Source organism: Corvus brachyrhynchos, unplaced genomic scaffold, assembly GCF_000691975.1.
Source record: "Corvus brachyrhynchos isolate BGI_N302 unplaced genomic scaffold, ASM69197v1 scaffold23, whole genome shotgun sequence".
In the NCBI taxonomy this organism is placed as follows: Eukaryota; Metazoa; Chordata; class Aves; order Passeriformes; family Corvidae; genus Corvus; species Corvus brachyrhynchos.
In genome coordinates, this window is record NW_008238983.1 from 1,641,382 (window position 1) to 1,666,018 (window position 24,637).

Below are 24,637 nucleotides of genomic sequence, written 5' to 3' on the forward strand. Positions count from 1 at the left end.
GGAATGTTGATCTGCTGTAGGGTAGGAAGGGTCTGCAGAGGGATATGGACAGGATAGATCTATGGACCAAGCCCAGCTGTATGAGGTTAAACAAGGTGAAGTACCAGGTGAAGGACCTGCATTTGGGTCACAACAACCCCATGCAGCCCTACAGGCTGGGGAAAAGAGTAGCTGGAAAGTGGTCCAGAAGAAAAGGTTCTGGGGGTGTTGTTTGTCAGCCATTTGAACATGAGCCAGCATGTGCTCAGGTGGCCAGGAAGGCCAATGGCATCATGGCCTGTATCAGCAACAGTGTGCTGAGAAGGACCAGGGCAGTGATTGTCCCCCTGTACTTGGCACTTGTGAGGCCATACTTGAATCCTGTGTCCAGTTCTGGGCCCTCACTACAGGGAAGGACACTGAGATGCTGGAGTGTGTCCAGAGAAGGGCAACAGAGCTGGTGAAGGGTCTGGAGCACAAGTCTGATGAGGAGGACCTGAGTGTGATGGGGTTGTTTAGCCTGGAGAAAAGGAGGCTGAGGGGAGACCATACTGCTCTCTACCTGAAAAGGGGTTGTAGGTAATAGTGGTGGTGGGTGGGGTGGCTTCTTCTTCCAAGTAGCAAGTGATAGAACAAGAGGAAATGGCCTCAAGTTGCTCCAGGAGAGGTTTAGATTGGATGTTAGGAAAAATTTCTTCATGGAAAGTGTAGTCAGACATTGGAACGGGCTTCCCAGGGAAGTGGTTGGGCTACCGTTCCTGGAGGTATTTAAAAGTCATGTAGATGTGGCACTTAAGAGAGGGACATAATTAAGTGGTGGACTTGGCAGTATTGGGTTAATGGTTGGGCTCGGTGATCTTAAGCATCTTTTCCAACCCAGATTGATATGTGATCCTATATGAATATTGTTGTATGCCACTGCTTTCTGAAAACTGAATTTAAGGAGAAAAACTGTAGAGAAATGTTTCATGTTTTGGACAGGAAGTATTTACTGATTTTGTTAGTGGTCTAGGACAGGTAGGTTTAAAAGCAGATGCCTTTTGATTATATTAATTTCCAATTTTCTATTAAATAACATGAATATTAGCCATTAGCCATAACCACCAGTGTTTTAAAATATGAAAGTATTGAAATATAATTTTAGGGAGACACTCTTAACAAATATGGGAAATACGTTAATTATGCCTGGCATTGGTTACATTTGAAATTAGTAAAACAGTCATCTGCGGCAATGGTCTTGTCTCAGTTTATAAGGAATCCCTGCCAATAAGGACAAGAGAACACAGTCTTATGCTGTGCCAGGGGAGGTTCAAGTTGAACATTAGGAGGAATTTCTTCACAGAAAGGGTGGCTGGGCGTTGAACTGGACTGCCCAGGGAGGTGGTGGAGTCACCGACCCTGGATGTGTCTAAGGGAAGACGGGATGTGGCATTTAGTGCCATGGTCTAGGTGACATGGCGGTGTCCCATCATAGGTTGGACGCAACAATCTCAGAGGTCTTCTCCTCAACCTAATTGACTCTGTGGTTCTGTGAATACCCACCTAGCACTGAGCCAACACAGACAGCACGTTGTACAGTCTGATTTACATGAAGTTGTTGTCAAATCCTATTTTCAGATTAATCCTTGCTCATCATGGTGTTGTGCTACTTCACAAAGACAATATTGGTTTTGAATTTGTCAGTCTTAAGAGATCAAGCCTCTCCCCTATCCAAATGAAAATAAATTCAAGTGATACTGATTTTTCTGTCTGCATCAGTGGCTGAGGAAGGGAATGAAAAACAAACTTGCTGACACTTGAATTAATTTAAGACACAGAAGAAGTATCCTTACATGCTATTAGCAGTATATCTCTCTAAGAATAGTTCATCTGAACAGTTTCTCATGGAGAAGTATACTTTTATATTTTACAGAAGAGGCAATAAAATTATACGTCTTTTGTTTTTTATGTCATCTCTCAGAACTTGTAAAATATTTTAATCTAAAATGAACCAACCAACTCTAAACAAACAAGCAAATAAAATTGCCCACAAGAGAAGAAAATATTCAAGGTTATTTTAAAATATGTATTTTTGCATTTTCTACTCTTTAAGTTTCAAGGCTTATGAGCAGAGCACAGATCCTGGTTTTGTGAGGTTGCTTTGCTGTGGTATCTGTCAGACATTGCCTTGCATTGGCTGTTCAAGTACTGCCTGCTGCTGTATGTTAGGGTAGTCAGTTCTGCTGTCTGACATGAAATGGTTTGTATTTTGGGGTTTGATTATATTTCTTGGATGCATTGTGAGACACAGCCTAGAAAGGGACAAAACAAACACTACTGCTTCACAGATCAGTTTGTTGTGTTAAAACTACAGCTGAAAGGCTATAATCTGAAAGACAAAGCAGTGCAGACACTGAAGATAGCTGATAAAGGCACCCTGGCTAATGCAGAACTGACCTTGAAAACTTTTCAGTTACGTGTACTGTCATACATAGGTATTAAATAACCTGAAACTGTCACCCATAAGCCAAATCTTCCTGCATAAATTGGGCAGCAGCGGTCTCGTACATACAGATGCTGACAATGCTGTTGAAGGCCATACTTCCTTCTGTCACGTGCTACTTCTTACTCTGCCTACAGCAGCAACTACTACTCCTTGCTGCCATACTTTGTGTGAACTGCCCTTTTAAAGGGGCTCTTCCCCTTCCTTCCTCACAACTTGAGATAATTTTACAGCTCCCAGTTAAATGATCTTGCTTGATAAACCACAGAAAAATCACATGAGTGGGGCTGCTCTTTTTCCCGCTAACCTCTGTCAGCTTGAGAGTGAGGATTTTCTGGTCTCTTCTAGCACCAAAGGGGTGCAAGTCTTAATGAAGTCTCACTGACTTCATTATCAATACAGAGGTTCTCTTTTTACCACTGATTTATGTAGAAAGAAAAGACAAATCCCACAGAGAAATGTCATGAGTAAACTAACCCACCACAGATTTGAAATTCCTATAATTGTAGAAAAAATTACAATTTCACAGAATTCTCCACAGCCTGAAGTATAAAATTTTCATTCTTATCGAAGGATATTCACTGGGAAAAGTCATCAAGTTTATTAAAATTTACATTAATATACTTTTATGTCTCTTTTTAGCAAGACAAAGTCAATAAATGTGATAGACATCTAGAAGTGTTATATATTTGAATATTGTTTTGCTATGTACACATCAATTCCTTTTAACCACATGGTTCTGAGCCAGCACCACAACAGTTAGGATCTCAACATGTAGTGGCAAAGGACAAATAAGTAAATAACAGAGGCTAAACTGGTTTTTTCTAAACTATGATATGCTTTAAAATTTTAAAATAATCAGAAACAACAGGGAGTATATCTGGATATGCAACAGCTCTTTGTGAATACCAAACTGAATCATATCAGGTGTACTGTATAATACAGAAGATGTCTCACTTCTTTAATATAACTAGAGAAAGCACTGTGGACTGTATCCTATTTGGACTGTAATTCCCAACATGATCTATTCCTAAATATATTAGCTATATTAGCTGAATGAGTTCCATATACATAATATGAGATTTATTTGAAGATCAATGTCCAGGGAAGATAATAGCTTCTCCAAAGGTTAAACAAAACAAGAAAAAAACCCCCCAAAAAACAACAAACCAAACCTCAATTTGTAAATTAATAAGCACATTAAAAGAAAAGTAAAAAAGAAAACACGCCACAGCAAAAGACTGTGACTGCTAAAATTTGGACATTTTGTCTGTGTAACATCATAAATTTTAAGCAGATATTATGCAGCTTAAAGTCAAAAAAATTGCCAGTGACAGTAAAAAGCAGACTTCCACGCATATGTAATAGGGAGCTGCCTTTCATTAAGAACTGTAATAAACAAGCATGGCAATGATCCACACCATAGTCATCATATAAATGTTTGTCTCATAACATTCCTCATTACCAAAGACTTTTCATTCACAATTAAAAAGTATAAGAAGGCTTACTAGTGCTGAATTTATTACCATTCTGCTATTTCAGTACCAGAGTTGATAAAGCAGTCTAATATAGAAAAGAAAAAGAAAGCTGTCAAAGGGGTATTTCTGCCTTTTACCAGATGGTGCACACCTTGCATTTTTAGTGATTTGAATTTAAATAAAGAGAAAAGAATATATTTCTAACTACCTGTAGGCTGCAGAATTCTTATACATATTTGATTTAATATTAATACAGTATGTTTTACCAGATGATTTATTTGATGTACTAAGTAATTTATTTAATCCAGTATCTTGCATGTAATCATGACATACCTACTGTGACAGACAATATGTCTAATTCAATAAGGCAGAAGTTTAATTCTACAGCTTCTTTGCTCTTCTGAATCTTCTGAATAAAGATATATTTTATTGAAGCACTGAGTATTAATTTCAGTTTAAACAATTTCAAATCCAGTATTATGCATATTAAGAAAAAGCAAACCTGTCTCAAGAGTGAAGAGAAAAAAAGAAAACATAGCAGTCTTGTAAATGTGCTTGCATACAAACCACTTGGCTTCAATATGCTACTCTTGATAAGTGATATTTGTAATTAGGAATATTTCAACAGCTGCTTGTATTCATGAAAATATCAGTAATTTTTAAAGTGATATGAATTTATGTTCACATTCTCTTATTGCTCATTAGTTAAAAATAATGTTGTAGCTGAAGAACAGAAACATTATCATGTATCCATCCACATGCACTGAATTGGCGAAGATATTTGTAATTTATCTGTAATCTGGAAATTGTCACCCAAACTGTTTCAAGTATAACTAAGACATAAATGCTACATTTGCAGACATCAAAAATTATGTCAAAAGACAGACAAAAGGTTCTGGCTGCTTTTCAGTGAGATTTTAACAATGTATCCTGGTTCTTTGGTGCATTACTTTAAGCAAAGTTGCATGGAATGACACATTTTGAAAGGGCTTGTAATCTTTGAATTATATTTCTTTCTGAATCACGAATGTTTGCAGAATTGAATTTTTGAAAAATTTGAGATAGAAAAATGCTGGTCAAACAACATAAATTTAGAGCATGAAATACATTCAAGGCAGTAGGAAAAGGACTAACAAAATTCTAACTGGGATTGGAAAGTTCAGTTTTGAAAGAGCACATTTTCTTTTAATGGGGTAGCAAAAATAAAGCATTTGCTGATTTCTTTTTTTAAATGAGTTTTACTTCAGCCTTTGTGTATTGGCCTGAAATATGGTAACAATACCTTCATGTGTAATTGAGAAAATTGCATCCCAGAATTTTTCAATCACAATTTATCCATCAGAATAACAGCACAGTAGTTCAAACATACAGCATCAAATCCTCTCTCCATATAATGCAAAAAAAAAATTGGAATTAAGTGGAATGCAAGCTGTTGGATCAATAAACTCATTCCACATCCCCAACTGGATACATTACATTTACTGCATTTTACTTGTGGAACCAGCACTTTCAAACTCTAGAGTATTTCTGAATTTTTTCCTTCAACTTGATGCCACTAAAAGAGAGGTAAATGGAAAGCCTAAGCTCCAGTCTCCCTTGATCAGGGCTTACAGATAGAGCACACTCCTAAGAGTGGGTTTGTTGAGGAGCTGTTTATATGCCATCATAGTAAAATCCATGTACATGTTACACGTAGCTATTAGACTAAGTATTGAATAATACACACAAAGAAGCAGGATTCAAATCCCTCACCTATATTTGATAAAATTAAAACTGAATGAGATTTTATTCATTTGTCATTTATAAGTCAAAGAACTTTTATTAACTTTATATTAAGTTGAAAAGTAAACAATTTACACAGAAGTCAGGATCTCTCCTGGTGAAGTTGTGTCAAATGATTAAAAAAAAAAAAAAAAGGCATAAAAACTAGTACCAAAAGGGGCTCTGAATCTCTGTCATGCTGCTTAGGAAGCTTTCCTGGAAATGGTAAGTGTTGCCTACCAGTCACCTTTCTCATTCTGACACAGATATTGCACATATTCTGTAATTACTAGACCAAATCCTCTCAGGGGATAAAAGGAACTGAGTCAGATTTTCCTAATAGCTGAGTGAGTGATTAAATCACTGTATAGAAGAAAGGAAGGGAAATCACAAATGTACCATTGTCTTCTTTCTGCACTTGCTTGTAGGAATATTTAAATACTGACATATTTCAGGCATGAGGTAATACTTTGGCTACTCAATAAAACCCTCTTCTGGAGGATGACCATGGAAACCTGAGAAAATTTGGTGATAAAAATGAAATATATGAAATAAAACATTATTTCTTAATGATTATTGGGCAAAGCCTTTTAATTGTAATTTTGGATACAAGTAACTGAATTGGTATAAAAATCCTCCTTAGGCTTCTCTGTTCTTTTTTTGGGCTTTGCCATTAGATCTTGCAAAAGAAAGTGATGCAATCAGGCAGCAGCATCTTCTGGTTCATTTAAATATAAATGTAGAAGTAATTCCTTAAAACCACTTAGAAAAGGCTAGAAAGCCTCACAGATAATGGCTTTTGGAAAATGGTGCTTTCTACAGGTCAGTGGATTAGCCTGCCAACTTGCAGTTTCCATCTCATTTAATATTATATATTCTTCATGTAACCCTTAATCACAGTCAAATCCACCCAGGCACAGAAAACATCCAGTACTGAAAAAGAAAATCAGCAGCTCTATTATATCCTTCTGAACAGGTATACAAAATCTCCAGATGATACTCTTAAAAACATCAGACTTTTTAATAACAATTTTCAAGATTTCAAAAGAAGACTAATGAATGCTTTGAATATTTGAGCAAAGCCTGGCTGACAATTAATGTTACTGAACTTCCATTTAAAAAGTGAATGATAGTTTTATTTAGTTTTATTTCTTAGAATAAAGGAACTGAAATCCTTTAATTATTTGGGACAGTAAGAACACAAATACACATATCTTCTCCCTGTGCTTTATTAAAAAAAACCTGACAATCCATTTTTCCTCCTTTCAGCTAAAAAGGACTTTCTGCATTCAAAAGTGTCTTCACTAAATATTTGCAAATTGGATGTTCCTATGGACTAGTATCAATGAAATAATCCTTTTTACTGTGTAATTGTATTTGATAGGTTATGCTTCACAGATTTTTCTGTCCTTTAAGCAGTGACTTATACTGTAGAGTTGTTTTTCTGAAATCAATGACTGTATATGTAGCACAAAATAATACTTAGCACCAGTAAAGCTTGAAAAAGCTAGCACATAATGACTAATATATTTATTTCTATGTCAATGCCTGTCTGGAATTAATACATTAAAAATTAAACTTTTTAAATAATAGATATATCAATTTGAAAATAAATGTTCTCTGTGTGCTTACTGCTCCTGAGAAAAAGACACTCCTCATTTCTTTCTTTGTATTTTAAGTGCTGCACACTTCTGATGTGGTCTAAGAATTATTTTTACTCTACTGAGAGAGACTGCAGCCTCTAGCTGTATAAACTTTTACATTAGTGATGTTAATATTCTGCTACCAATGCAACTAGGAGAGGATATGCTTTCATTGACATTTCCCTTTGAAGTGAAATCCTAAAGCTTTAATTTTTATTAATGCAAATCCCTGCTAAAAAATACCTTATCCCTGGTCACATATGAGGCACTATGAGATCTAAAGACATCTTTGCTTTCAGACTTCAGTATTAAACAGCTTCTGCCTGCAATCACACCACCTTAGGCTCTGATAATGTTGGCTTTTATAATACAGAATAGGCAGGGACTAACTGCTACTTGAAAAGGAGGCTTCCAAATAAAATCCTAAACTTCTGGAAGTTGGTGAAAGAATGATGGAGTGCTTTACAGAATAAGAATCTGCAAAGCACTTAAAATCCAGGAAAAGCTCACAAAAAATTTGTATGATGGCTGGAATATTGCACGGTTGACAGAAGAAGATAAGGAAATGGTGTTTTCCCAATGAATATGTTACTTGCAAATTCACAATTACATGTCAGAAAGCTGTGATGTGTCCTGGCTATTTTTTACTGCTATAAAATAAAATAAATCCTTACGATTTTCATATGATTAAAATAAAAGCAAAGGTCAAAGACCGACAGCTAAATCAACATTATGCAAAGACACAATGCAGCTGTCAGAAGTTATGTTTTGTAGAATAGGGCATAGAACACAGTACCAAATTCTGTCTACAATTCTATTTGATCTGATCATGTTGTAATAAAAGTTTGCAATTGTTCAGGGCATTTTACCAACACTTTGCAAAGGCCTCTGACCCGCTACCTAATGAGAACGGCTGTTGTTACAGTGTTTTTCTGCATTTGCCAGTCTAACCTAGATGCTTTCTACTTCCCTGGGACTTTAAAAGTATTTTAAAATATGAAATATCATATACATACAAAACAATAGAGGCAGATTGAATTTTATCCTCTGGGAATTAAGTTTTCTTACAACTTTATTATATCAGCTGAATTCTGCAATGACCTCTCAGCTGATGTAGACCAGGTTAATGCACAGAAGTCTGGTCACCCTAAGGGTGATTGCACAGGGCTGGCAGCAACCCAGCAGCGCTCAGCATCTTCTTTGTTCACCACCACCACGTACTTTTCAGTCAGCTTGGAATGTGGACAGGCCAAATGCTTTCCTGATTATAAAGAACAGAATTGTTAAGCCAGTATTTATCCTTCCAGATGAAGAGTTTTTCCTCTAGCATGACTAGTGTCAGCTCTGTACTGGAAATAAAACCACCATTCACTTGCTCAATGGAAAGTTCAGTAACGTAACGACAAATTTTGCAAACAAATACTTTGTGTAAATGATGGCTGTAAACCACTAGAAGTTTACTCAAAGGCGTCTTGGGGTGATTTTATGATAATGCTGTATTCTCCTATCATCTGCGTTATGCCCAGAAATGGGTCCCATCGCTTTAAGCTGGGTCCAGGAGAGGGGAGAGAGAAGCCAGGTGAATTCTTCAGCACAGTTTGTGTTCAAGGACTGACACACTCACCCGCGTTCTCACTGCTGCAGAGCTGAGGGAGCACCTTCCTGCTTTTAGCCACCCTGTTAGTTAAGGCAAGAAATTTTCCCAGGACTGCATACCGAAATCCTCTGGTGACTTCTTTTTCTGGAACTGTTCGGCCCAGCTGTGATCTGAGAACCAGATCATTGGACCCTGTGGACCATCAGGGAGGCTGCAGGGATGCTGCATCCCGGCCTTGGGAGGGGCCGAGCCAGCTACAGACAGAACTTTAAATCCACCAGCTTTCTCTGCATTGAGGAGGTTTATTATCTAACATTACTCATTTTTTTTCTTTGCCCTGCTGGCACTCTGCTTGTTAAATAAATTGGTTTTTTCACTTTCATCCAAGAAATTCCTTTCATATCGGTGGGGGAGGGAGTGGTGAAACCTGCCTTCTTATGAGGAGACATTCATTATAGGACGTTTCCTCCTAAACTTGTCTCAAACCGAGACAAAAGGATCAGATACATTCAGGCCCTCTGAGAGGGCTGAGTCTGTCTCTGACAGAATAACCATGTTTTATAGTCAGCTGTTGCATGCACATACGTGTTTAGTGTTCTACTGAGCTACACAGTTATTCTACATGAGGAAGAGAGAGTGACGTGCTTTTCATTCTCTTAAGTGTGTTTAGAAGGACATTTCCCAGTAACTTACAGCTTTTCCACAGACGTTACAGCATTTTGTTCCTCTGTGATATACTTTTATACAGTACCTCACAAATGAGAGCTTGACTCTTACAGTATCTGAGAGAAACAAGCTATTTTGAGGTACTTGATCATGGTCTAGTGAGTGGAAACACAGTGATCAATATTTCTTTTGTAGGATGTACAATGTATGCTAAAATTATCTTTGAAGGAATTGTAATAAATTCAGAATTTTGACAGTAACAAAACTTCTCAAATGACATAGCACATACTGTTTCATATATTACTGTTGTCTCTTCTTTTTTTTTACATATTAATGAAACATGAATTTTAAACAGTATTGGACTGATTTTTTCTTCATAAAGTATAAGAAACTTTTATTTTACTTAGTGTTGGATTAGGAATGATTAATCAAATTCTCTTTTTTTTTCAAGAAGAAAAAAAGTTTATTTAATTTAACTTATTGGCAGACAGAGATGTAAAATGCTACAAAAAACCCCCCAAAAAACGCACCAAAAACCCAGGAGATATAGTAAAGGGTGGTCAGTAAGCATTTCCTGGCTGAGACATTGTATGTAAGGAAAAAAACCCAAACATTACTACCACTATGAGCCACAAGTGCCCAACCATGTCTGTAAGTGAAGAGATTCAGACACTTCAAATGACTACTGACTGGTATCTCTGCCTTGGCATATTGTCCCAGACTTTTGTGAGACTAACTTTCTGTAGCTCCAGCTTCAGAAATATGCTCTAATGATCCTATTTACAAATTAATCTGCCTCCTGTAAAAACAGAAAGGGTGATTAATAAGAATAGTACCCCTCGTTTCTTCCTAAATTAAACTCACACACTTGAAAGATTTAGTCAAACTCATTCAAAGGAATGATATCAATGTCACACCAGATTTATAATAAACACAGTGAACAGAAAAGACTTTCCATCCTTGTTTTAACAGCTATTTATGCTGCAGCACTTATTTTGCCACTTCAATTCCTGTCTTGCTAACATGTTGCCTAGCTCTAAGCGCACAGATGTATAGCTGTTCTTTAAAGACCTGTGTCACTACAAACGCTTTCAAATATGGTTTTAGGAGAGGGATTTGACCTTAACACACTTTGCCAATATCATCCATAGTTCAGAAGCTGAATTTGAAGACTAGTTAACCTTCCAGTAACACATGCTGTTCTCACTTCTGGCAATATGTTACAGCCGTGGCTTGGTGAACAGTAAATTTTAGAAGTCCTATTCAAGAGCTGAATATATTTAGCATGCTACTGGGAGCTCTGTCTAAATGATACATTGAGTCATTGGAACAAGCATTACAGAAGCTGATTTAGTGGTAAATGCAAGTTAACAGTGCAAATACTCCCCAGAAAGACAGAGTTACTTTCTACACTTTTCTTCTACACTTTTCTTCTAAGATTACTTTGCAACCCCTGCCTATATTCCAGAGCCCTAAGTGTCTTTGCATAACATATATGTTATGTATATCAAAAGCTTTAGCCTTTGGGAAAATACTTGCTGAATTTACTGCAGTATCTGCAATGATACCATTCTGTTCACTGGTAAAGTGCCATTCTCATACATGCAGTAAAGACCTAGGAGAGCAGGTACTTTGTTAAAGTCAACTTAGTTTAAACATACACATTCCTGACATGTGAACTCTGAAATGTGAAAGATATTAACTGTTGTATTATTACTAATTAATACAGCGGAGGTGCTAATTGATGAGAAGCTCAACATGAGACAGCAACATGAACATGCAGAAAGGCAACTGTATGTGTCCTGAGCTCCATCCAAGGCAGCGTGGCCAGCAGTGTGAGGGAGGGGATTCTGCCCCTGTGCTCCACTCTAGAGACACCCCACCTGGAGTGCTGCATCCAGCTCTGAGGGCACCAGCACAAAAAAGATTTGTTGGAGCAAGTCCTGAGAAGGGCCATGAAGATGATCAGAGGGCTGGAGCACCTCTCCTATGAAGACAGATTGAGAGAGTTGGGGTTGTTCAGCCTTGAGAAGGGAAGAGTCCAGGGGGAATTTACAGCCTTCCTACCTAAAGGGGAGTGTACAAGAAAGCTGAAGGGGGACTTTTCACAAGGGTCTGTAATGATGGACAAAGGGTGAGAGTTTAAATTGAAAGAGAATATACTTAGATTAAGTATTAGAAAGAAATGTACTGTGCAAGTGTGATTAGTCACTGGAACAGGTTGGTCACAGAAGTTGTGGTTGCCTCAGGCCAGGCTGAGTGGGCCTTTGAGCAAACTGGTCTAGTGGAAGGTGCCCCCGCCCATGGCAGAGAAGTTGAAATGAGATGATCTTTAAGGTCCCACTGAGCCTAAAGTATTCTGTGATTCCATGATCTAACACAGGAAGTTAGATAGCAGGTGGGCTATTCAATATACCTAACCAAAACAGAAACTTTCAAAAATACCTTTGTACGCCAGCCTGCTTCATGTTGTTATCTAATATTAATATATTTTAAAATATTACTGATGGGCTATAAGTGTGCATTTTCTACATAAATGGGAATTTCACCATTTAGACATTTACAATATTATTACTTCTGCATTCTTTGAAATTTGGAAAAGTGTGTTTGTGTGTGTGTGTGATGTACAATTTGTCCTTATATAGGAGGAAGATACGATTGAATATCCATGACCAGTGTCCAATTGAAAAAAAATAAAATTACACCTCTAAAAACTGGATATTTTGGAATAAAAAAAAAATATTTCTTATGTCCTTTTATAGAAAAATAAGCTGGGTTACCGTGGGGATTTTTAATTTTTTTTTTCCAACTTTAGTGTTATCAACAAACAAACAAACTCAAATGAATACACATATTAATTATTATATTTACATTAATTGCTCTCAGCAGACAAAGGTAATTTTGATCACATCTATGCCTTGCTGAACACTTGTAAAGAAACCTAAAAGATTTACAGGAAAGACAGAAAGCCAGAATGTAACCAATTATATTTATAGCCTGAGTTACTTTGCTGCCACAAAGAAGAACAGACATAGGTTTTCACCTGTGTTTGAGTATGCAAAATTTGTCTGCATAGATTAGGAAATTAGGACTATTGAATTCACATTTTTTACCCCTTTATGATTTTATGCTTGATGGTATTGTGGAATTCTAAGCCCAATTTTAAAAATAAAATCATAGTTCATTGATGAGTCTGAATTACTTCTATGATATTATTTCTGATCCTTAAGAATAAGTAAGAACATTTTTGAGGCGTTTTTGTTTAATTTTCTAAGAATTAGCTTATTTTTCTTTTCAAAATTTTTTCTCTTGATTATATATGTGTCATGGTTTGTGAACAGAAAATCAGTTCAAATTTCTAATTCAGTTTCCTTCAATTCTTACTAAGTATTTTGACTATTCCAACTCAGCTTCCTGAAAACCTGCATGAATCTATAAACTAATTTGCTATAAATAAATTAATTTTTTTTCCCAATAAGATTTTCCTAGTGAGAAAAACCACCATGACTAATCAACCACCATCATGACAGATTGACTTTACAGTGATGAGTATTATCTTTCCATCATTGTCTCAGACTGTATATGTTTGGTTTTTATTTGATATATGTTCCAAGAATTTTCTGTCAGTTTTCTAAACCCATTTTTTAGTATAGACGATGTATCTTTAGCTATGAAATCCAGAGTTTTAAGGTCAAGTTTAAAATCGTACTTGGAGACACATGGCTTATTTTTGTCAGGCCAACTTTGTCCTTTAATGATCATTAGTGTATATTAAAAAAAAGAAATTAAGTGTTTTGTGAAGAAATAAGGTTTACTGTTAAGATTATTTATAAAGCATTCGGCAGAAACTAAAAAAACAAACAACTGAACAATTACAGATGAGTTAAGTCAATTTTTTTGGACCAAATAATAATTTTATGGAAGTTAAACGGAAAGAACTAGAGTGCTTTGACACTTAAGCTCTGCTTTCCTAAATAATCTTTAACTCAAGAAGAGGAATCCAGATTCCTCCCCTCTCAGGCAAGTGTCCAACAAACCAGACTCCTCTGATGTTATCCCTCTCATTTAGCAGTATATCTATTACATTAAGCTGCTTAGAATGTGCTTTGATTAAACTAAATTTTCATTCATTGGTAAAGATTTTTGCTATAAAGTACCACCCATCTCACTCCAAGTACTTCTTAGCATACTATAGAATTGCAGCCAGTTCATGGCATCAGCTTCCTCTTTTCCTACCTAGTCCAAGAGCCAAATCATCAAAACTAAAGGCCTATTTTCTGGCATTACTGAGAATTTTCTTGCATCTGATATTTTTTCCTGCTTGGTTCCATGTTCACATTATGTCTCCAGATCTTACATTTTCTAATGCTTCATAATCACAAAACTCCCCAAGTTTCTCTTTAAAATTTTGATTTATGTCTTATGAAGTGTGCTATGAAGTTTTGTTTTGTCCTAGTTTGCTCTCAAACTCTAACACTTTAGTGTCATAGAAGACTAATGGTGGTTATAACAAATCTATGTTTCAACCCATGTAAAATATCAATTGCTTAGTCAACTAAATGTTTTGGGGTTTTATTGATTTGCCATCAATAACACATGCTAAAAACCACTCCAAAGGGTTCATGATAGCTCATAATGCCTCTTTGAACTCAATGCTGCACAAACCACAGTAACTAATATTCCCATCATATATTCTCTTCTATGGCAGTGTTAAAAATGATCCTTCAAAATTAAAAGTTTTCTGACGTTTTAAAAATACACTATTATCAATGTAATTAGAAGCTAAAGAATTTTTAATATTTTAATAATGACTAATATGACATAGAAGCAAACATTACAACCAAGCAGTTACTTCTCCTTTCTTGGATCAGTCAACAGAGTTTTGTTTGCACCATATTCTAATATGCAGGGGTATATATAGGAAGATTGATGTTAAGCTTTAGTCACACTTTTTAGCACATCACTAAGGCTGGATGTCACTGAAAGCAGTGAGAGGGTAAACAAGACAAGAATACTTTGGATAACCAATCTTAATTGCAATTTTAATTCTCATTCAGGTGAGAATGTAGATGCATTTCTTTAAGCAGGCCAGGGATGTCACTAGTTTCTTTGGTATTTGCCTTAGTTTCATTGATATTAATAGATCTTAAAGTTGTTATGTATCAGCTCCAAACCTGCCTTGATGTTTGGTCCCATTGATTCCAGAGGACGGCTCAAATCTTTGGGAAGCTAGAAACCTCCACTTTGTTGGTAGGATGCTAAAGATAAGTGCTCTTTCATTGATTTAGATTAATCATACAGAAGCTCTATAGATTTTTCTATCTTTTGTAATTATACATAACACTTTGAGATGACCTCAAAACTATGACAATCCTACTGTAATCACCTGCTTACCGCTGGCATTTAAACAAACACAAAGTACTTCACAAAGCTCAAAATGTTCTGTGAATTTCCTTTCAGAGGTACAATGGGAATAGTGAAATACTTTTGTGATTTACATTGTACTTAAACTCTATCCTCACTACTATATGCAAATCCACTTTAGAACATGTATTCCAGCTGGATATTTAAGGGATTTTGAAAATTCATTCCCTTGGGGATGAAAGTTACAGCCAGAACTAGACCTGTGTAAAAATATTTAATAAATGCAGGCAAGTCTGCCAGGTATAGTCCTTTCAAACAACTACCGATTTATAAATTTGTTTATATAGAAATTATTACAGTTCATGTTGATAACTCAATCAAATAAAAATGTATCTCAAAAATGAATTGGCTCAATTCAATGTACTAGAAAATCTTTTTTCCTTGTGTAGCCAGTCAGTCATTGTATTGACTTATCTTTTAATTAAAATGTGAAAACCAAACTATTTCATATTTCATCAAACAATTTAAACTTTAAAAGATAAATGATATAAATGTTTAGTGCATTTTGTTTGCATACAACCTAAAATTATTTTTAAATAATCCCTTTATTATGATATGTTAACTGCTAACTAATCAGAAAGCCTATTTCTTTCCCAGTTCTCGGTTTGAAGGTATGACTTGTCCCAAGGCTGACTGAAGGCAGTAAACAGACAATGACCTCTGTCAGGCAGCAACTGTAGTCTATAAAATGGGTTCAATGTTAGTTAAAGTAAAATCAAATAATATAGTTACTTATCACTTTTTGGTTCATTTTTTTAATATGTAATTTCTGACAAACCAAAAGAAGCATTCTACAAGTTCTTCTTGTTGGAACCAGAAGTTGTAGAGCAAAAGCACTGCAGAGGGGTAAAATAAGTAAAGCTGATCATGGAAAACAAAGATCTGTTTCCTGAAATCCAGTGAAAATAATAATGTTATTATATGGGGAGAAGATAATTTTAAACTATAGCACAAATATTCAAGTAAAAATGACTGGGCATCCCTGTCCACAGTTTCACAGCTGGTGACTAATTTTCATATGTGAATTTGTCATTTTATGACACCCACTTATAGAATCTGACTTGTCTACCACAGCCCAGAATGTACACAGAAATATTTATTGGCAGAGTTTCATCCATTAAAACCAAAGAAAAATATCTTGACCGTAAAGTTTTTGGTAGGGTAATCAGAGAATTCTTCCCTGGCTGATTCTACATGATGATAATTTCCATATAAAAGCAAGGAGCTTGCTATTATCTAAATTACCATTTTGTATATATTCAGTTGCTTCTACAGTCTTGAAAAGCAGAAGGATGTACCCAGTTTTAGCACCTTTTAAAAATTAAATTCATCAGCTGTGATAAGAGCTCAACCGAAGATTTGCCACAGATCACTGAAGCATTTAACAGATATTCCACTAACCTTTCTGCTCCATCTGAACCTGAACAGCCTTCTCACAGTGCAATCAATGAAATGAGCCTGCCCATTCCTAATGACTGCTGCAGGGATACAAAGTTCTGAGTCCTGGAACACTACAAACACTAAAATATGTCAAGTTTTCCCAGATATCTTTGAAGACACTTGTGTTATGCCATCATCTGAGGTTTCACATTTATACCAGGGAAATTTTCTGCCACAAAAAAAATATGGAGAATGAATGCTAAGTAATTAAATTATAATTAAAATCATGCACTAAAGAGATCAGTCATGAACTTCAACATTTTAATTTTTATGATTTTAAAGAAGAGAACTGAAAAGGCTTGTAGAACAACTTTTGAAAACTTTTGGATAGGCACTCATTATATCTCTCCATTGATAGCAAGCTTAAAACATCTGTAACAAAGACCTCAATAAGTTTTTTATTCTATACATAAGAAAGGAATTTTTATACCTTCAGTTATGCTTGCTTCTCTTCAATTATGTAAGACTTTTCCATGCACATAGTTACTCAGGCCTCCTTGGGGTTGGTGATATAACTTTGCAGAGTTCAATGTGGGCTGGGAGCCCTTAGCACAAGAGCCCTCTGCACTCCCTTGGAGGAGAGAGGCCTGAGGCCAAAAAGACTCTCCCCAGAGATAAGCAACCTTCCTCAGGTCATGGTGACAAAGTGAACCACCCCCAGCATGCCTTGTTTCTATATGGTAATAGCCTGTACCCAGTTGGCTGGTTGGTTTCTACCCCACCCCCTGCCTTTCCCATAAAAAGCCCCTGTTTCTGCCCCTGACCAGGGAGCTTTTGTCCTTGGTCTTCCCTTCACAGAGGCTGCTGGACAATAAAAGCTGCCTCTGTGGAACAGCTATATGAGGCTCCTGTCTCTCTATCCCAGAGTTCGCCTTGGGTGATTGCACAAAGAGCGGAATCACAAGAGCTGGAATCTCTTGCAGCACAGAAGTTGCTACACTTGCTGAAATCACTTGTTGCTCAGGGAGGCCTGCCACCTCCCCTGGAAGAGCTGTTCTTTGCAGGACGCTCTGTCTAGGAAGGTCACGGCACACCAGTGCTGACCAGCATCAGACCCCCTGTGATAGTTCACGGGAAAGAGAAATTGGTCCTTTTATGAAGCAAAATAAGAATGAAGTAGAAAAATGAAGAATGTGTTTTCGTATCATTCAAAAAGGTACTAGACATGAAACAGTAAATACCACTGGTTAAAGATAATTGCATCTACAATAGGCTTCACAATCAATAGCATCATGCAGAGCAAGTCCAGAGTAGGGCCATGAAGATTAGCAGATGGCAGGACCACCTCTCCCGTGTAGACAGGCTGAGAGAGCTGGGGTTGTTCAACCAGAAATGAAGAGTCCAGGGAGATCTTATAGCAGCCTCCCAGTACCTGAAAGCAAGCCTACAAAGAAAGCCAGAGAAGTACTTTTTACAAAGGTGTGTAGTGACAGGACAAGAAGTGATACCTTTAAACTGAGAGTAGGTTCAGTTAAGATATTAGGAAGAAATTTTTTTACTGTGAGGATGGGTGAGGCTCTGGAACAGATTGCCCGGAGAAGTCATTGCTGGCCCATCCCTGGAAGTGTTCAAGGCCATTTTGGATAGGACGGCCTGGTCAAGTGGAAGGTGTGCCTGCCTGTGCCAGGGAGGTTGGAACTAGATGATCTTTAAAATCCCTTTGAACCCAAACCATTCTATGATTTAACACTGAGATTGATACTTTGTCCTGATTAATCCATACTGGCCTGGGCGATAGGTATAGTACAGAAAGATACGCAGTAACAGCAGTAGAACACATCTTACATGAACTTTATTCCTTAGATAGCAAAGAGGATAACTTAGTTCAGAAAAACTGAGCTACATCTTTCTAGTAATTTTAAAATTTATTTTATATTTCATAAAAGTCCAGGACTCTTAAAATTCGACGTTTATTTTTACATCTTTAATAATTGTGCTATTGATGTTTTACAATAGGGACAAAGTTCCAAGGTGTAGTAAAACTCACAAACATTAAAGCACCAGTAAAACCAATAAAACATTAATAAAAACAATGAATACCTGATGTTAAATTATTGCATAACTTTTGTCAATTTTTCAAGAGTACTTAAATTATCTTTCAAGTTTAATTCAAAGCCAGTATGACTTTGTTTCTCAATGATTAATCACTTTTAAAATTGGAGTTCACATAAGTGACGAATAATTGAAAATGTTCTAGAAACTAATCACAATATCTTAGCATGCAAGAGAATCAGCAGATCACTCAGCCCAGCTGTTTTCATACAGCTTGATGTCGGAATTACTGAGGTAAACTCTTTGCATGTGTTTTTTAGGTTTTTAAAGCATTAGACCATTTTTCACTGTCTCCACCGTATCTTGGTTTCTGACCAGTGTTACCTTACCCAGTGGTCCCACAGGATCTGTGACCTAGTTCACAGCTTGAAAGAATCCCAACAGACACAGGCAACTCCTCAAAACTGGGACGGTTCTTACCTACAGCATCACACAAAATGTCCAAACCACTGAACTTGTGGTTTGACATGCACACAGAACAAAGATTGATAAGCTGTGAGACCTAACTCCATGAGTGTAAGTTGTGCTCAGGGCCTTCAACAGAAGGTCATTTGTGACATTTATTTGCAGTTCCCAGCTCTGCCCCACTTCTGTTTGTAGAAGCAGCAGCCACAGGTGAGCTCTGTGACCCAAAAGAAAGATAAATTAATGTCTCTGAAAGTTTGGCACACATGAGCCAAAATTTCCAAAAGGAAAATATTTTATCCAGTTCTTCATTCTTACTTCAGATATTTACTATACTTCTAAAAAAACCAGAAAAAAAATACAATTGAAACAGTCATATTATCAATGTTATTGTTTTGTTTTGTTTCCTGGTACTTACTGCACAAGTCAGTAAGTTCATAAATACCATCCTGATGTGTTCTGATACACTGCTGTAGTATTTTCAGTGATGTAACTTCTTAGCTAGGCTACCTTTGCAAACTCCCATCTAGATATTTGCTAAGTAGTATTTTCACTCCTGTGCCCTTTAGCTGAAATTCAAAACATAAGAAAGAATTTTACAATATTTTTAAAATAAATTATTTGGGATGGGGAAGAAAAGGACACAACAATAAGAAGTTGTTAGCATGTCTAAAAGGTGAGCCAGTGGCCATGTGTTTGTGCAAATGTACCAGGTCTGAGAAGGTGGATTTTTATTATATGGATTGATGATTACATGGATAGGTTGGAAGGGGAGGAAATAGATTTTATATTTTCCAAGTGACAGCGTCTCTAACAGAGGTTGTGACATTGTATGGACTAAGCCCTGTGCAAGCTGAAACATTTCAGTGCAGAGCTAAGAGCAAGTTCAGCATACATTTATCCCATCTGCTATCCACTGCTTCAATAAATTAAGCTTGTGCTTTAGTACAGTGTGCATTATCTATTTCATCAGTATAACTGAAAGCTTTTTTTGTTTTCTGTGCATCTTCTGCTACATGCCACTTTGTTGAACACATATGGGTTTGCAAATGAATATTGCCTTGTCCTTTTCATTCTCTTTACCATTTCTCTTTAATTCTTTGTTTTAATTTTACTTTTGATTTCCTGAAAGAAATCATAGTTCAAAAACTCTTGAAGTACAGTAATCTCAGTCTAGCCCAGCCCTCTGCTACAGAAGAGAGTTCCCTGCAATTTAACTTCCAAACTTGTCACTTATTCCAAAGTTTTATTTTGAACAAGTTTCACTGCATCTTTTAGAGCACTGTGCTTTATAGTTTTTCTTTGAATGTTTAGCCAAATTTTACTTCTGTTCCATTACTTCGCTCTTCCTTTATATCACTTCTGTTCTAGCACTTAATTATGCTCTTTTGTGATTCTTAACACAAATCCATGTTTTCATTTGATATTTACACCTTCCTAATACACAAACACTTATGCTGTATCAGTCTAAATCACCATTTTGCAAGGCTTTAAATGCATTTTGTCTTAATAATTCTTCATTTGTCTGTCCTTAAAGCACCTCAACCATTTCTTGGTGTTCTTTAATTTCCCTGTAATTTGCACGAATAGTATTGACTGGCACATATTTATCTCCCTGCACTTTGCTGGTCAGTCACCTTTACTCCATTAACATTAGGATAATAGCTGGGATTCTAAAATATAAACTTAACTTTTAAAGGCAAAGCAAATTTTTGCATGCACGACTGTAAATATTTTCTCTACACTTCAGACTTTTCAGTTTCCCAACTAAGCAACGGTCCAGCACATTTATTCTTTGAAATATCAAGCAACAAAGCTTTCTGTTACCTTGGGGACAGTGGGCTTCATCACCACTATCTACATTTTGAAAATTCTTTATTTTTGTTCCATCTTAATAATGACATATAATGACCTACATTAGCAATAGAGTGCAGTGCAAAAATAGCATATTTCCATACATGTATTTTTCTTCAAACACTTAGGCAAACTGTTTATTTGTGGCTTATTGGTGGCCTGCAGTGGGTTTTCACTGAATAATCTCAGTCATGCAGAAAAAAACCAAAATGTGCTGCTAAGTAGAATGAGGATGGAAAGGGAAAGATAAGAAGGGAGAGAAAGTCCTCTATGACGTTGATGCCTGAAGAGGCCTCCTAGAAACAGAGACTAGACAGGAGTAAGGGAATAAAAGTAGGTATTTATTTGAAAGGCCTTCAAAGGTACCCCCTGGAGATTCAGAGGCTTCCAGATGGACCCGAAGATGGACGACAGGTCACGAGTTCTTCGCACTTTTATAGGTTTGGTTCATTTGCATAGCAAATTCTCCAATTAAAATTTCAGTTTAATGATGTAATTCCCCTCAGCTTACCCCCTCTCAGAGGCTTTTGGTTTATACTTTTTGGGCCTAGGACGGTCTAGGTGTCCTTGAAGAGCAGGCCCGGAGAGGCTTTGTTTTGTCTACCCAGCACGAGAGAGTAGAAATCAACAGGCTACAAGAAACTTCAGAGTTACACACTAAGCAGTACAGAACTTGAAAAATATAAAAGTTAAAACCTAAGGCATCAAGGTAGTTACCACTTTACCTGTTTTTTTTCAAATTTTAACACCTAAATCATCCTCTGTACATGGATTTGACTAGAATTAGATTTGAGAGACAAAGAAAGCCCAGGGCAAAACTGGAGTAGAGCTGTAAATGGACTCTCAAGGGAAATTAAGGGGTATAAAAATTCTCTGTGCTGAGAATTTCTCGTGGTGAAGAGATGAGTTCCTTGACTATAAGTTATATTTGAATTAAGGCTGAGAGAAAAAATTTTAGAGCTGTTGTCATAGGGGTCTGGGAAACATTTTCCCAGGCCAACCAGGACTGATATTTATGTTATCTTCCAAGGAATAATTTATCTCTGGAGAGAGTGGGTACCCTGGCCTGTGGCTCAGCCAAGCTTTATGGCCAGGGCTGAGTTGGAGAGTCCTGAAGTTATGGCAGGAAGGAGCTGGGAACAGTTTTCTAAAGCAATGTAAGGCTTGATGCTTGTGTCTGGGCTGAAGGGTGTCTATTCCGCGTTTGGCTCTTGACTTGGGGATCAAGGGATTGATCTCCACCAGAAATTTTATCACCTATCCCTATCTTCCCTTGCAACTTTCTCATAAAGGTGACATGCAGCTGCTGCACAATCAAATGGGAGTAACTCTTATAACGAGGTACAGGTTACAGCTTGCTACACCATGTACAACTTTCCACTTAAATATTTTTTACTCACACTTAAAGACATAGCGGACATCTCGTCCGTTCATGGACCTGCATGGCAACTCTCAAGCCAGATTTTGCTTGAGGTCCTCAAGTTCTCATATCTAGTCATGTTTCACATTTGGTTGACCATGAAAAGGGGCAAGAAGGTTAGTAGCCTTTTTTTCCCATTTTTTTAGCATATTGTGACTGCATAAATTCATTTTGTTGACAGTATCCTGATAATAAACAAATTCAATTATTTTTTTATGTTTCAGTCTTTTTACATTCTTTTATATCTTCTTTGTATTATAAGAGCATATATACACATGAAGGCACAAACATATACAGCCAAAATTTCTGTCAAATATGCACCAGCTAACTGTCAATAGGTATTTAAATTCTCCCATACTTAAGTTTAGATTCCTTCACTGAGCTTCAACTGTGAAGAACATTTTTCTTTTGATCTTGGTAAAGATAAAAGAAATTTAAAGATAATTAAGTGGTGCTCTGTAGCACTCTGTAGAAGAGTAGGGTGAAATATTTTTCTTCTCTTTCTGAAACATCAGAAATAACACTCATGAAGAATTATAAGAAGAGTTCAGTAAATTAATTTTCTGTGTAGTATAACAGGAATTGTAAGAGGGCAACAATATTTAACCTTAGCTTTGACTGGAACAGTGTTATATTATATTATATTGCTTTTTTTGTTGCTGCTGTTTTTATTTTTTTGTTTGTGGGTTTGGTTTTTTTTGCTTTAATAAGTTTAGATAAGATGCAGTAATATTTACAAAATGAAAAGTTTACTTCTAAAGCAACCAGAACTTATTCACTTGTTGCTCCTAATCAATGCTCAAAGGTTAAAGGGCTTTCTAACACAATGGACAAAAATTAAAAGCAAGCACAAATCTCTCAATCCTGCTAAAAGTTGCATTTATAGGTGCTAATGGATTTATTCTTTTTTTCCCTGCATAAAATGAATTTTTTCATTGCATGGTTGCCGTTCCCTAATTAAGAATTCACAAATGTGCCATGTAAACGTACATAATTTATTCCCATCATATTGAAGGTCTGGGAATTTTGCCAGTGAATGAAACATTGTACTCCATAGGAATAACGAAACAAATACTTCTGTGTCTGATATGAGAGATTCATTCCTTAAACTGACATAGTCATAAATCTAAATTAGAGCAAACAGTGCAGTCAGGTTAATATCTAATCAGTCTTTCAGCTCGGGACTTCAGAGGCTTGAAATGGTGATTACTTAATAAGGCAAAGAATACCCAAACCTTTAAAGGCAGATATGAATGAGCTTTGCTGTCAGCCTACTTTCCTCTTTGGAAAACAGAAGCTGGTGTTGCCACTAATCTCTGCTTTTTTATGTGTTCCAGAAGGCAAGTTTGGGACTTTGATGACTTAAGGGGGAATTTGTCAGGTTAGAGTTGCCAGCAGCTGACTTAGTGCAGAGCCAGGGAATGAGGCAGACGTACGACCAGATGGAAGAGTAATCTCAAGGGGATTGACTTTACAGGAAAAATTAAAAAAAAAAAAAAAAAAAGAAAAAGAAAAAGTGTTTCAATATCTCTGGCTTCTGGCAGTATGACCAGAGCATCATGAGCCTGTGTCCTTCCAAAAAATCCCATCAAGCGTTCACATACACTTCAATAGCAATAAGCCCATGTCACAGGCTGTATTCATTTCTACCTGGAGAATGACACTATGTCGCTCTTCTTTATTTAATGGTAACAGAAAAAGCGTAATCTGGAGTTCTGGCTTCTCACAATTTTCCCTTCTTCTGTTTCACATATGCTGTAACAAATTGGCTTCCTGTGCTATGCCCCAAGTGTCTAATGTAAAATAGAATCAAACTGGAGAAACTAAATAAGAGACACTGATGCTATTATCAGGGGCTTGTATTTTACAACCATCTTTGTATTTGTGACCTCCTTAAAACTGAAGAGGTTCTTGTATGGACTCTAGAAGCCAAGTAGGTAACAGTATGGAAATCTGGCTTTAATCTGCTGGGGAACAAAAACATATCAGAGATACATTAAAATTACTCCTGCCCACTATAATTTTAAACGAACACCCGCTACCACTGCTGATCTTCCCACTTTGTAATAATTTGCCTTTAAAGCTTCCACTATCAACCCTCTGCATTGTGTCCATGGGTATAAACTATCAGCATGGTTTTGTTGGATAAATTAGTGCACATATTATGACATTGAAGCATTTAATGAACTCCACAGAAAAAGATGCATTCTGATTTATGTCTCTTAGGTTAAAAACATTCTTTTCTTTTTCTTTTTTTTTTTTTTTTTTTTTTGAGAGAGAATAGAGTTGATATTCTGAGATATTTTAAAAATATTTTAAAGAAATGTGGTGTTTTTAGCAGTTTAGAAGTGGCACAGAGCCCATAGTTGATAGGTTGCTAAACCAATCAAACAAGCTGGTAATGCCTCCATGATGACATATTTAAAGAAGGAGGAA